The 14140-nt window shown below is 42.6% G+C and overlaps 1 long non-coding RNA gene across 3 annotated transcripts; it reads left to right on the top strand.

The window, feature by feature from the left end:
• Positions 1 to 8958: 8958 nt before the first annotated feature.
• Positions 8959 to 13393, top strand: LOC110826234 (uncharacterized). 3 transcript variants are annotated; one of them, XR_002542011.2, is made up of 3 exons: positions 8959 to 9210; positions 9930 to 10052; positions 12899 to 13393. It is a non-coding gene; the product is annotated as an uncharacterized LOC110826234 (long non-coding RNA). The 3 variants fall into 3 exon arrangements; XR_002542010.2 differs by having other exon boundaries at positions 8963 to 9179; XR_015813982.1 differs by lacking the exon at positions 8959 to 9210 and adding an exon at positions 9219 to 9386.
• The last annotated feature ends 747 nt before the right edge of the window (positions 13394 to 14140 follow it).

Here is a 14140-nt window from a genome sequence, read left to right as displayed (position 1 = left end):
TTCTTGAATTAACGCATGTGTGAAATTGCTTAAGGTTGCTAATGGAGCCCGAGTCTAGTGTGATTGATGATTTACTGTTATTTGGCCTGTTTACAGCTTTAAATGCAAAATGAGGTTTGATGTGTTCATTTTACAGATTTGTATGCATGTACTACGTTTTTATTAATTATGGGTTGAATGACTGAAAAACTGATACTGTATGTTGTCTGTTTGGTATGAAGTACGATTTGCTTGTTTAAATGTGAATTGATGATGCTGATTGAGGAAAAGGAAAATGAAAGATTGTGTAGACTGATAATTGTATTATGGGGGTCAGCCTGACTAGATATCCTGGGAGATGGTGGACGGACCGGGTCCGTAGGGAACCCTACCGGGATTGTGGTCTCACATGCCGGACGGGGTATGGAGATCTTATGGTTTTGGCGCCCATATCGGACGGGGTATGGGGACGGCCCGTTTCACCCTCATACCGGACGGGGTATTGAGGTTTATGGTTTTGGCGCCCATACCGGACGGGGTATGGGGACGGCCCGTTTCACCCTCATACCGGACGGGGTATTGAGGTTCATGGTTTTGGCACCCATACCGGACGGGGTATGGGGACGGCCCTGGAAACTGATTATGAATGTTAAAGGTTAACGGGTAGCGGAACCCCTATGGACCCCCACGGATACTAGTAGGCTGGTAAATGAGAAAAAGATATGTTGTACAATGATTGAATTACAAGAGGCGTGATAAGTGTTATGTTTTACAGCTTAGATTATTAAATGATTATGATAATGTTATTGTTTTTTCCCATATTGTTTTCATAAATTCCACCAAGGTAAGTGGATGGTAAAAGTTTTATTATTGATAAAAGGTTTTGTTGTAAATTATGCTCCATTGGTCTTTTTGTGTTTTTCTACCCACCTTTATCTCCGTGACGGTGAGATATCGTGATGTTCTTACTGGGCTAGTGTAGCTCACTCCTTAATTAACCATTTCAGATCAGGAAGACATGGTTCCCGAGCCCGTTCCGCAGGAGGACGACGAAGGGGATGCCTAGAGACTCTGTAGTCATACGCATAGTTTATTTTCGAGTTTTCTTTCTTAGTTAGTTTAACCTTTTATATTTTAAGTACGTTTTTGGTTTTTCGTGTAAGGGATGTTAACTGAAATTTTGATCTCGCTTCCGCATTCGATATATTTAAATACTCATTTCTTTTTAATATTTCCGGGGCCGTTACAGTTGGTATCAGAGCCGCATTTCCTCGGACCCATCCCTTACACTATAGTCCTTTAAAGAAATACTCACCGATGGGTCGTTACTCAACCATTCCTTGTAAATGCAGGTACACAGAAATGAGGAGAGGAAGGCCCCCACTAAACCGAGCGGCCCAAGATAATTCGCTTCGGGAGGATTTGGACAGATTATATGAGATGGTGGAAGCTCTCGTAGCTGCCCAGCGAAGGCAAGAGGAGAGAAGGGAGTTACCCGGACCTCCTCCGCTAGCGCAGGTTGAGCCCCCGTTACAGCAGGCTGATCCCGAGCCACCCCGGCAGGAGCCTGTTCCTCCACAGTACCACCCGGCACCACAGCCGCGGTACGACCCGGTACCACAGCCACAGTACCAACAGGTACCGCCACAGCATATTCCAGTGCCCCCACCCCATCAGCAGGCGCCACCACAGGGTCCCCCAGTTCACCCTCAGCCGGCCCCAGTTCCTTTACCTCGGGACCCCGCTCCCTCCTTGATCGACCCTGGCTTCATAGAGAGGTACAGGAGACTGAACCCTTCTACTTTTTCGGGGGGATCCTCTTTTGAAGAGGCCCAATACTGGCTGGTGGAGACTGAGAGAGCCTTTGAGACCTTGGGAGTAATTCCTGAGCAGAGGGCTGCCATTGCCTCCTACATGCTGGTAGGGGAAGCAGTACGCTGGTGGGAGCTCAAGCGGGCCACCCTGCCTGTACCAGTTACTTGGGAGCAGTTCCTAGCGGCTTTCCATGCGGAGTATCTCCTTAAGCACATCCAACATTTAAAGGAAATTGAATTTGCTCAGTTGGTCCAGGGTAATATGACAGTGTCGGAGTATGCCCGCAAGTTCCTGGAGCTGGGCCGACATGCCCCGGAGACATTGTTGGATGAGGGCCGAAAGGCCAGGAAATTCCAGTGGGGTCTCCGCCCGGCGATCAGACAGCACTTGTTGGTGATGGAGCTCGAGACATATTCGGCAGTCCTGGCAAAGGCGCAGATCATAGAAAGGAGCTTCGACACCCGCCCTCAGCTAACGGGAAGTTCCCGACCTTCAGCCCCGCTCCGCAGGCCAGCGCCTACCATGCCTGTCCAACCCAGTAAGAGACCCAGGCCTGCCGTTCAGGGCCCTCCTCAGGCTATGGGGGCAGCTCGTGGGAAGATCTGCCAGTACTGCGGCAGGGATCATGGGGACCGACCCTGCTACCGCCTCAACAACACCTGTCGCATATGCGGCAGTGCCCAGCACTATGCGAGGGAGTGCCCTAGGAACCAGAATCAAGGGAGGCCTCCAATCCAGGGCAGAGTTTACAACCTTACCCAGAAGGATGCCGATGCAGACCCGGACGTGGTACATGGTATGTATACTATCTCTGGCCACATTGCTCATATTTTGTTTGATACTGGTGCATCACATTCTTTTATTTCACATGTTCTTGCTTCCAAAATTTGTGTATCACCTGATAGACTTGATTCATTATTATTTGTATCTACCGCTGGGGGGGAGACATTACTAGGAGAGGTTGTCTACAGGGCATGCGCCGTGGAGATAGCAGATAGGAAATTGAGGGTAGACCTGATAGGGTTAGACACAGGGGATTTTGATGTAATCCTAGGAATGGATTGGCTGGCGGCGTATCACGCCACCATAGACTGCTTTAATAAAAAGATTGTATTTAATCCTCCCAACGAGGAGCCATTTACAAGTTAATAAAATTATTCGGTACTGATTCTCCCTAATGACAAATTCTTTTCTTCTTAATTCCCAGTGCGTTGATATTGTATTTTCCCTAACTAGGTAAACCCAAGAAGGAAGTTTGTATCCAAGAGATTCCAGTAGTCCGAGACTTTCCAGACGTATTTCCGGATGAACTGCCCGGTCTACCAGGGGACAGAGAGGTCGAGTTCACCATAGACTTACAGTCAGGAACCCAACCCATCTCGGTAGCTCCTTACCGAATGAGCCGCATCGAAATGGAAGAGCTAAGGAAACAAATCACTGAGCTACAAAACAGTGGCTTCATTAGACACAGCATTTCCCCATGGGGTGCCGGGGTTACTTTTGCAAGGAAAGGAGATGGAACGTTGAGACTGTGTATTGATTATAGAAGGATAAACAAGGTAACAATTAAAAACAAGTACCCTCTCCCCCGGATCGATGACCTTTTCGATCAGTTGCAGGGTGCACAGGTCTTTTCTAAAATAGATCTACGATCAGGTTACCATCAGGTAAAAGTGAGAGCAGAAGACATCCCCAAGACGGCATTCCGAACCAGGTACGGACACTATGAGTTCCTGGTTATGCCGTTTGGGCTAACCAACGCCCCGGCCATCTTTATGGATCTAATGAACAGAATCTTCAGAGAGTTTTTGGATAAATTTGTCATCGTGTTCATCGATGATATCTTAGTCTACTCAAAAAGTAGAGAAGAACATGCTCATCATCTTGCCCAAGTCCTCCAGGTACTCAGGGAAAAGAAGTTGTATGCAAAGTTGAGCAAGTGTGGATTTTGGCTCGAGCAAACCGCCTTCCTAGGACATGTTATATCGAAGGAAGGGGTGTCGGTGAACCCCGAAAAGGTTGAAGCGGTACTTGGTTGGGAAAGGCTGACAACAGTTAAGGAAATTCGCAGTTTCCTAGGGATGGCGGGTTATTACCGCCGGTTTGTCGAAGGGTTCTCCAGTCTAGCGGCCCCTCTAACCCGACTCATAAAGAAGAATGCAAAGTTTGATTGGAATGAGAACTGCGAAAGGAGTTTTTCAGAATTGAAGAAGCGACTGACTACTGCACCCGTGCTGGCTCTACCGAGTGGATCAGGAGGGTATACAGTCTATAGTGATGCCTCCTATCTGGGCCTGGGTTGTGTCCTGATGCAGCATGGAAAGGTTATAGCATATGGGTCTAGACAGCTAAAGAATCATGAGAAGAACTATCCTACCCATGATTTGGAGCTTGCCGCAATCATACACGCCTTGAAAATCTGGCGCCATTATTTGTATGGAGAGACCTTTCAGATCTACACCGATCATAAGAGCTTGAAGCACATCTTCACTCAGAAGGATCTCAACATGCGTTAGAGAAGGTGGATGGAACTCCTCAAGGACTATGATTGTGACATCCTATACCATCCAGGTAAGGGCAACGTAGTAGCCGATGCCCTCAGTAGGAAGAGTGCAGGCACCCTAGCCCATCTGATGGTTTCGGAATGCAGGTCCATTGGGGCTACGCAGCAGGTTCGACTGCAAGATCTGAAGAGGGCCGCATGTTTGAGCCACCTAGCAGTCCAACCCGAGTTAATCCAAAGAATAAAGGAAGCCCAGTCAATCGACCCCGCCCTAGTAAACCGCAAGAAGGATGCAGAACAGGGAGTGAACTCAGAATTTCAGATTTCTGCCGACTGATTGATTCGTTTCAAGGACAGAATGTGTGTCCCAGACGACAATGAATTAAAAAGAGACATCATGACAGAGTCCCATAGTTCAAGGTTCGCCATGCATCCAGGGAGTACAAAAATGTACCAAACTATGCGACCCCGATTCTGGTGGAATGGGATGAAGAGAGATATAGCCGACTTTGTATCTAAGTGCTTGGTATGTCAGCAGGTCAAAGCAGAACATCAACGCCCAGGGGGGTTGCTTCAGCCTTTACCGATTCCAGAATGGAAGTGGGAACACATCACCATGGACTTCGTATCGGGACTACCCAAGGCACGATCGGGACACGATGCCATATGGGTAATTGTTGACCGACTCACTAAGTCTTCCCACTTCCTGGCCATCAGAATGACTGATTCGTTGGACAAGTTGGCAAGAATGTATGTCCGGGAAATAGTCAGACTGCATGGGGTCCCAGTAACAGTGGTATCCGACAGGGATCCCAGATTCACTTCTCAGTTTTGGAATAGTTTCCAGCAAGCTATGGGAACAAAGTTGTCCCTCAGTACTGCCTTCCACCCCCAAACCGATGGACAATCAGAGAGGACAATCCGTATGCTGGAGGATATGCTCCGAGCTTGTGTCCTTGACTCCGGAGGCCATTGGGACGACCATCTACCCCTGATAGAGTTTGCCTACAACAACAGTTACCAAGCAAGCATCGGCATGGCCCCATACGAGGCGTTATACGGGCGTCCGTGCAGGTCACCGATTTGTTGGGAGGAAGTGGGCGATAGAAGATTGTTTGGTCCGGATTTAGTGGAAGAAACCACGTCCAAGATAGTTAAGATCAAGAAAAACATCCAGACAGCTCAGAGTAGGCAGAAGAGCTATGCTGATACCCGGAGGAGAGACCTGGCCTTTGAGAAAGGTGACCGGGTGTTTCTTAAGGTCACCCCCTTCAAGGGAATTAGTAGGTTCGGCAGAAGGGGAAAATTAAACCCCAGATACATTGGACCCTTTGAAATCTTAGACAAGATTGGTACCACTGCCTACAGACTTGCACTGCCCCCTGAGCTCTCCCGGGTTCACAATGTGTTTCATGTATCTATGCTGCGCAAGTACAATCCGGACCCTTCTCATGTCGTGGCTCATGAACCGCTTTCACTCCGAGAGGACTTGTCTTATAAAGAAGTACCGGTCAGTATCACGGACCGAGAAAGCAGAATACTCCGTAACCGGGAAATATCATTTGTAAAAGTCTTGTGGCAGAACCACACGCCTAGGGAGGCGACTTGGGAGCTGGAATCAGAATTTAGGGCCCAATATCCTCATCTGTTTGATCAAGAGTAATGAGGCAAATTTGGGGACCAAATTTCTTTATGGGGGGGAGAGTTGTAGCACCCGGAAAGGAGGAGGAAAAAAAAAAAAAAAAAAAAAAAGGGGGGGGCCACGTCAGCAGCCACGTCAGCAGCCACGTCAGCAGGCCCGGTCAGCAGTCTCGGCCAACCAGGGCCTGCCACGTGGCAAGATCGCGTCACTCCGAAAGGAGCCACGTTGGCGATCCGCGTGGGTGCGATCCGACGGCTCAGATCAATCGCGCGATCGGACGGCCCAGATTCAAACGCACGGACGGCCCAGATTCAATCAAAAACGAACGGCCCAGATTAAAACGAAATGAACGGCTGTGATCAAAAGGCAAGGGGTTATAAATAGAACCCCCACACCAGACCAAAAACCCTAGCCGCCAGCCGCTCGCCGGAGAAGACGAACCAGAGGCCGACCGCCGCCGCCCGCCACCACTCGCCGCCGCACCGGGGAAATTTCCGCCCGCCGATCGAGGTAAATTTCATACCCCCGACTCGTTTTTCCCCGCTGATTCCTCCTATGGCCAAATCGAGGCCGAAATCCCGGCCAAACGGCCGGAATACGCGGCCGAAGCCCAGCGGCGCCGCCGCGCCCCCTCTCGGTTTTTGCCTCCGACGAGGCCCTTCCCGGCCTCCGTTCGATGCAATTTTTATATCACCGTGATCACCATTCTTTTCTCTACAGGTTGACCGGAGCCGAATCACCAAAACACGAACCTCGCCGGAGAGCCGCTGCACCCGAGAGCGCCGCCGCCGGTAAGCTCCGTTTTTCCGTGATTTTTTGGCCCCCCGAGGGCCCTAGGGTTGTTTTCTGACAAGGACCAATGCGAGCGTGGCCGAATTCGGCCGAAAACGGCCGAAAACAGCCAACCCGAGGCGACTTGCCGCCGCCAGCGGCGGCGCCGTCGCCGGAGCACGGCAGAGCCGCCGTGCCGGAGTTGCGATTTGGTCCGAAAGGGGCCCTGGGCCTAATTTGGATTTTTTTTTGGAACACGTGCAGGTACTGTTAGTGTGTTTCAGTTCCCCGGGAAAAATTCAGGGAAAATTAGGGACGGCCTGCAGGCGCACTGTGAATCGTATTCGGATCCCGAAAACAAGTAAGGACCCCTCACCCTATTTCCTATCACGGTATTAAAGTTCAAAATGATAAAACGGTATTTCTTGAATTAACGCATGTGTGAAATTGCTTAAGGTTGCTAATGGAGCCCGAGTCTAGTGTGATTGATGATTTACTGTTATTTGGCCTGTTTACAGCTTTAAATGCAAAATGAGGTTTGATGTGTTCATTTTACAGATTTGTATGCATGTACTACGTTTTTATTAATTATGGGTTGAATGACTGAAAAACTGATACTGTATGTTGTCTGTTTGGTATGAAGTACGATTTGCTTGTTTAAATGTGAATTGATGATGCTGATTGAGGAAAAGGAAAATGAAAGATTGTGTAGACTGATAATTGTATTATGGGGGTCAGCCTGACTAGATATCCTGGGAGATGGTGGACGGACCGGGTCCGTAGGGAACCCTACCGGGATTGTGGTCTCACATGCCGGACGGGGTATGGAGATCTTATGGTTTTGGCGCCCATATCGGACCGGGTATGGGGACGGCCCGTTTCACCCTCATACCGGACGGGGTATTGAGGTTTATGGTTTTGGCGCCCATACCGGACGGGGTATGGGGACGGCCCGTTTCACCCTCATACCGGACGGGGTATTGAGGTTCATGGTTTTGGCACCCATACCGGACGGGGTATGGGGACGGCCCTGGAAACTGATTATGAATGTTAAAGGTTAACGGGTAGCGGAACCCCTATGGACCCCCACGGATACTAGTAGGCTGGTAAATGAGAAAAAGATATGTTGTACAATGATTGAATTACAAGAGGCGTGATAAGTGTTATGTTTTACAGCTTAGATTATTAAATGATTATGATAATGTTATTGTTTTTTCCCATATTGTTTTCATAAATTCCACCAAGGTAAGTGGATGGTAAAAGTTTTATTATTGATAAAAGGTTTTGTTGTAAATTATGCTCCATTGGTCTTTTTGTGTTTTTCTACCCACCTTTATCTCCGTGACGGTGAGATATCGTGATGTTCTTACTGGGCTAGTGTAGCTCACTCCTTAATTAACCATTTCAGATCAGGAAGACATGGTTCCCGAGCCCGTTCCGCAGGAGGACGACGAAGGGGATGCCTAGAGACTCTGTAGTCATACGCATAGTTTATTTTCGAGTTTTCTTTCTTAGTTAGTTTAACCTTTTATATTTTAAGTACGTTTTTGGTTTTTCGTGTAAGGGATGTTAACTGAAATTTTGATCTCGCTTCCGCATTCGATATATTTAAATACTCATTTCTTTTTAATATTTCCGGGGCCGTTACAATTTTGCAAGAACTATTGATTTTTTTGTTTTTTCAAAATAATTTTTTTCTATTTATTTGAGCGATATAAATTAAAAAAAAATTCTCAAATCAAGTTAAGTTTTTCTCTTTAAAAAAAATCGATTTCTTTTTTTCATTTGTTAATCAAATATACATATTCTATTACATTTTATATTATTAATTGTACTTCTTCCTCACTAAAAATAAGTACTTTTTCAAATATATTTTTTTTTAACACTTTTTTCATTTTAATTAAAATTTTCTTCTATATATTTTTGTTAGTTTTAGGTATACAATGTTTTCTTAATTTTTATTACCAGTTAATTTATTTTTACTCAATCTCATTAATGAGTAAATTAAAAATACTTTAGTGATTTTTATTAATTTTATAAAAAAACTTACCTACAATAAAAATTAAAAATAGTTTAATCTTAAATTTTATATTTTTAATATATTAAGTCTTATATCAATTTTTTACATTTTCTTTTTAATCCGTAGTAAAGTGCGGCTATTAGCTATTAACTCGTCATTAACTTATTACTTAAAGTAATTGAAAGCAAAATTAATTAGAAATATAAGGAAAATTAATTAATCCTAATGGTCTCAAAAGAAAATAACCGCTTCTTATCATGGTAAAACTAAACCCGCATAGTATGATCGGATTTTTCCGGCAGCCGTATGTGGAGAAGTAGGTCGTCGTCGACTTGTATCATGCAGTTTTCTAGTACTAGCGGTAGAGAAATTATAGAGTAGCGAGTGGACTAAAGAAGGCTCAAGTAAACAGTGTGTGCTTGTACAACTGCAGACAAACGAACCTAAAGGTGCGGAACTCTGTCACAGAAGGCCCAATGAGTATTCTCACTTTCTTTTAAATCTCGTACACTTTGTTAGGTTGCTAAGAAAATTTCCAGGAAAATGAACGAAAACATTACTCCGTTTTCAGTTGGTTGATGGCCCTTTGTTTTCTCAACTTCCGGAAATTGTAATATATTATATTGTTCATTTCGGTTTTTGAGCTACCAAACGGGGTATTTGCTATAGAGCTTTATTGCTTATCGTTTAAATTGGGTTTTAGGGTGTAATTTGTTTGGTGATCAGATTTCTTTGTCTATAATTGCTATCCTTTCTTCCATTTTAGTGTTACCGAATGTTGCAATAAATTTTCATGGTTGCTAAAAAAATTGGTTTATCAGATTTTAGGTTGGAATAATTATAACACACTCGTAGAATTCATTTGCACTTTCTTAAAAGATACTTTCAGCCCTTTTGATCTTGTTCCGAATAAGAACTCCCACTTGGTTTGGTTTATCTTTGCTTCCTTCTCAGTGCTTTTTTTTATTTCAGTTGCATTTTACCTCAAGAACTTCTGATAACAATGTGATTTACTTCTTGTTTAAAAAAAATTAGAAAAAAAATTGAAAAAATTGGTGAAGCTTCATGGTGTTTATTGATTGAACTTTTTGCTGTCAAGTTTATACACAAAGCTCTGGGACCTGAAATTTAGCATTTTTAAGGAGTTTGAGCATCCATGCGTCCGAGATATGGATTTTTTGTTGTTCCTTTCTTTGCAGGAACTTGAAGATATGACTACTCTCCTATTGACTATCAAACATTTTGAAGAAAGTAAAACCAGCAGGATAGATAAAAGCATCAAGCAAGAGCACCATAATCGATTAAAAGCAAACATGCTGGAGGTAATACTGCCTTTTGCTATACCTTGCTGTCCAAATTAGTTGGGTGTTTATCATGTGTTATTTGTAACACATTCCTTCTAATTCCATGCTACCCACTAGAAATATTACAGTTTTAGCCAGTACTAGACATGAATGATAAAGTGCTAATTGAAGGTTGCCTGTTACTTGTGGTCGCCTTTAATTCACAGTATATCTGAAGCAAGAAGTAGTTTACAGTGTAGACTGCTTTTAGCCTTTGAATAAGGGAAACAACTTCCCCTGTCTACAAAGGCTAAGAAATTTTGCACGTGCTTCTTTCTTTTGGCAGTATTAGGGGAGACCTAAACTAAAGAACATAATACTGGAAGAAAATATTGACTATTATGTAAGAGGGATCAACAACAAGATTGAAAGGCATGTCAGGATGATTAATAGAGACCAGGTTCTGCAAGTGGAGTCCTGATTGGTTTTGGCTTGTCATAACCTTATAAACTGAAGGCAGATTTCTATTTCCTTTATGTCTTTAACGATATAAAAAAACAGTTAATATGGTAAGGCTACAGGAAGAATAAAAGTGATACAATGATGAAAGAGTGGAGGAAAAATATAAAGAAGCGTATGAAGAAGCTATATTCTTTGTTTGTTCAGTCAGAATCCTGCTAATTATTTACTTCATTATATTTCATATTAAAGCAGAGGAATCTTATGTCTTCAAGTCGTTAATTTGCACCAATACTCTTGATGAAGAAATAAGCAACTAATCCAACAGCCTTTCCATAATGACTTGGATCAGAAACTGAGATTGTCCTTTTCTTATCACTTACCCTAAGGTTGAGGGCATGAAATTTGAAATTTTTTGTTTCCAATTTTTATTGACCGTTCATTATTTCTTTTTTTTTTTTCCCTCCCAGATTTATCTCTTTTTGTTATTGTTGTTCCATTGGTATTTAATGTTGAAGTCTCTAATCTAGAAGAACTAAATGCACCAGTTAAAGAAGTTATTGAGTTGCGGCAGGAAAGGGTATGGCTTTCGAGGATGGTCGAGCCATCTGGTATGGAAAGTGAGAGAGCAGAAGAGTGGTGATAGCTCAAGAGAGTAGTAGAGTATCATCATGGAGGGAGGCTGAAAAAAAGTCATAACTCTGAGGTAGATGGTTCTTCATAAACTTTTGGGCTTTGAGCCCATGTACTGGCAGTTGTAAGGGTCATAAACAGGATGCAATTAGTGTCATAAACAATATGCAGTTTTTCTCAAACTAGGAATCAGAAATATTGTAGTTATCAAACCCAACCAACTAGGCACGCTTGGTATCGACATGCCCTGCCCTCTTATTGAGCAACTATTGACATCCCTTAAATGAAATTCCTCCTTACGGGCTTTTCCATGAAATACTCACAAGGAATCACGTCAGGCTGGTGAGAATGGTTGAGGTTGTAAGTGCAGATTAGTTGATCCATTATCTTCTAGTAGATTTTAATTTTTACTTCTAAGAGGATGAACTATAATGGCATTTCCATAATGTTGGCAGCCCACTTACCAGTGGGTTGCCCCAGGCATCATATGATTACAAACAAAACTTATTTTATTGCTTGGGATTGTTATGTTTTCTGGGCTTCAATAGGTTATATGGGCCAGATGTACATTTACTTCCTAAGAGAACCAAATATCTGAATGTTCTGTGAAAAGACAGGTAGAGACTTAGGTTGAGATCCAGTATCAAGTATATAGGTGAAGTAATATGACAATGAAAACTGCTTCTCAACGTGTATCCAGTGCCAGCTAGATTATTATGACTTTTTTCCCTTTAGTGGGATGAATTAGTTGAGACAACTTCGACAAAATTTATAGTCTAGATCAACTTCGACAAATACAACTTGTGATAAGGATAGGATTGGTTAAAGCATAAGTCACAACCAACTTGTTTCATAGTCTCAAAATTCTCATTTCTTCATTATAATTGAAGATAAGGTTGGTATTTGCTGTTGATAATTTCTTTTTGAGTAAGGAAAGAAAAACCAGGTCTGCCAGCCAACTTCACTGCCAACAAATGATATAAGGAACTTCTCAAAAATTGACCTTCTCAAACTTAGTAATTTCCTTGAAAAAATTTTGGCCTGAAGTCTGTCTTCTCGTATCATTTTGAATTATGATGGTAGTGGAATTATCATATGAATATTTAGAAGACTTTCAAGTTCCACTTCTCCCAAAAATGGAAATGAACCCTTCCTCGCTCATGTAGAAATAAGCAAGAAACTGATATGTTTAAAATGACATGTTAAAACAAATTCGAGGACAATGGCAACTTGTAAGTTGTAACATCTAGAGAAATCAAATGCCTACTGTCCCCCAAATAATATATGGTATTGTCATAATTGATTAATTTTCCTTAAATGTGGTGCATCTGGCTGAAGACTTCCCAGCACTACTATGTTTGGTGCGTCACTTGATGCAAGGATATGGATGGGCATTTTATTTCCATCTACACCACTTTGTTAAATGTTATATGCCTATTTTATATCAGTCGTTAGCGAAAATTCTTCCCGAATGAAAATTCCCATTTAAAAAGTACTATTTCTGAAATTTTGAATAAAAGAAGAGAAAATTGTTCCAGTGTTAGGAATGGTTAGAGAAACTATACAGTTTGTATTATTATTTTTGCTATTTCAATGAGGGATGAGAATGGGGGAGTATTAGAGGAGGTCCCAGAACAATTTGCCTGTCCAATTAATAGCTAGGCTGTGGAGAATGATGATCAAATGTGGACACTTCCAATTCCTGAAATTATTTCTATGTTGCTTTCAACCCAAAAATAATTAGTTTTTTTACAAATTCTTGTAGCTTCATTTAGTTATTTATTTGTCTGAAGAGTTGCCCTTCGCCAATAATACAAGAACACGTAGCAGGCTGCTGTAGCAGACACGTGGAAGTCACAAGCTGAAGAAGTGGGGGCTGAACGGCTAAAGTGAAGATGCTATGGACCTCCAGTATTGAGTACAGAAGGGTTGATGAACCTCCTTCTCAGGTCGCTGGCAAACCTGCTTGGTTCCTCCCATTGGCTGCAAGTACCAAGTACGTTTTCCTCTTTATCACACTGACTGATGCAAATAATGAAATTTGAGGGGGAGATAGAGGTGTCTACTAGATGGGTGGTCCCCCTCAACTTGCATTGTTCATTACTGTTTGGTATTATGGGCCTTCGTCTAAGATAATGGTCTAACACTGGATCCCAGCTTATAATTCTATATCTGTGTGAAGAGTGACATGGAAATTTTTCATGGTAGTGATAATTTGTCTTTAGAATGAGAGACTTTGTACCAGTGTCAATACCAAGTTTTTGTTTATTGAACAGGCTTCAACTTTATGTGTTTCTTGGTTGGATGTCAAAATGGATAGTTACTTTTTTCCCTCAGCACATGGAACCTAAACCCCTATGACATCAGCGAGCATAGGGCTCTCCCACCACCAAGTCAGCAACCATGCATGACGGGAAATAAGCGCTCTTACCACTAAATCTGCATGCATAATGGAAAATAAGTGACTGCTAAATCAAAAGGTGGTAAAAGTATCTTTCAGAATAGTTGAGATTACCTTTTGATTTGATAGGTAGTTGAATAGCCTGGACGGTGCAGATTTCATCCCACAGTAATAAACCATGCTAACTCCGCATAGATCCAACAAAATGGTAACGTAAAAGTCATAACCTTTTTATGTCGTGACTAATTCTATATGTTTGAACTTAAGTCACATTGCAACAGATATCAGATATCTGTCATAATGTGACTAATTCTATATCGTTAGATTTTCTCATTTAGCAAAAAAAAATATTGTCTGGTTAGGGTACGACTTTTTCCTAAAAAATTTGAATGATACCAAATTTATAAAAAGCCATATTTGATAAAGAGGTTTAACACTTTTTTTGTTGACAGATTTGTATGAATATATAAGCTCATGATAGCTGAAGGTTAACTGATATGGTGGTGTGACAGTCTAATGTCCTAACGGGGCAGTAAATATTTTTTTTGGGGGGCTAGATCATGCCTTGAAAGTTACTAAAAGAAATTCAATGTGTTTATGATTTGTTTACTGAAATGGAAGTGGTCCTTCAAGC

Source organism: Carica papaya, chromosome 8 (assembly GCF_054855325.1).
Source record: "Carica papaya isolate Zhongbai chromosome 8, ASM5485532v1, whole genome shotgun sequence".
Lineage (NCBI taxonomy): Eukaryota > Viridiplantae > Streptophyta > Magnoliopsida > Brassicales > Caricaceae > Carica > Carica papaya.
The sequence above is the reverse complement of the archived record's forward strand: the minus strand, read 5'-3'. Positions and strand labels throughout refer to the sequence as shown.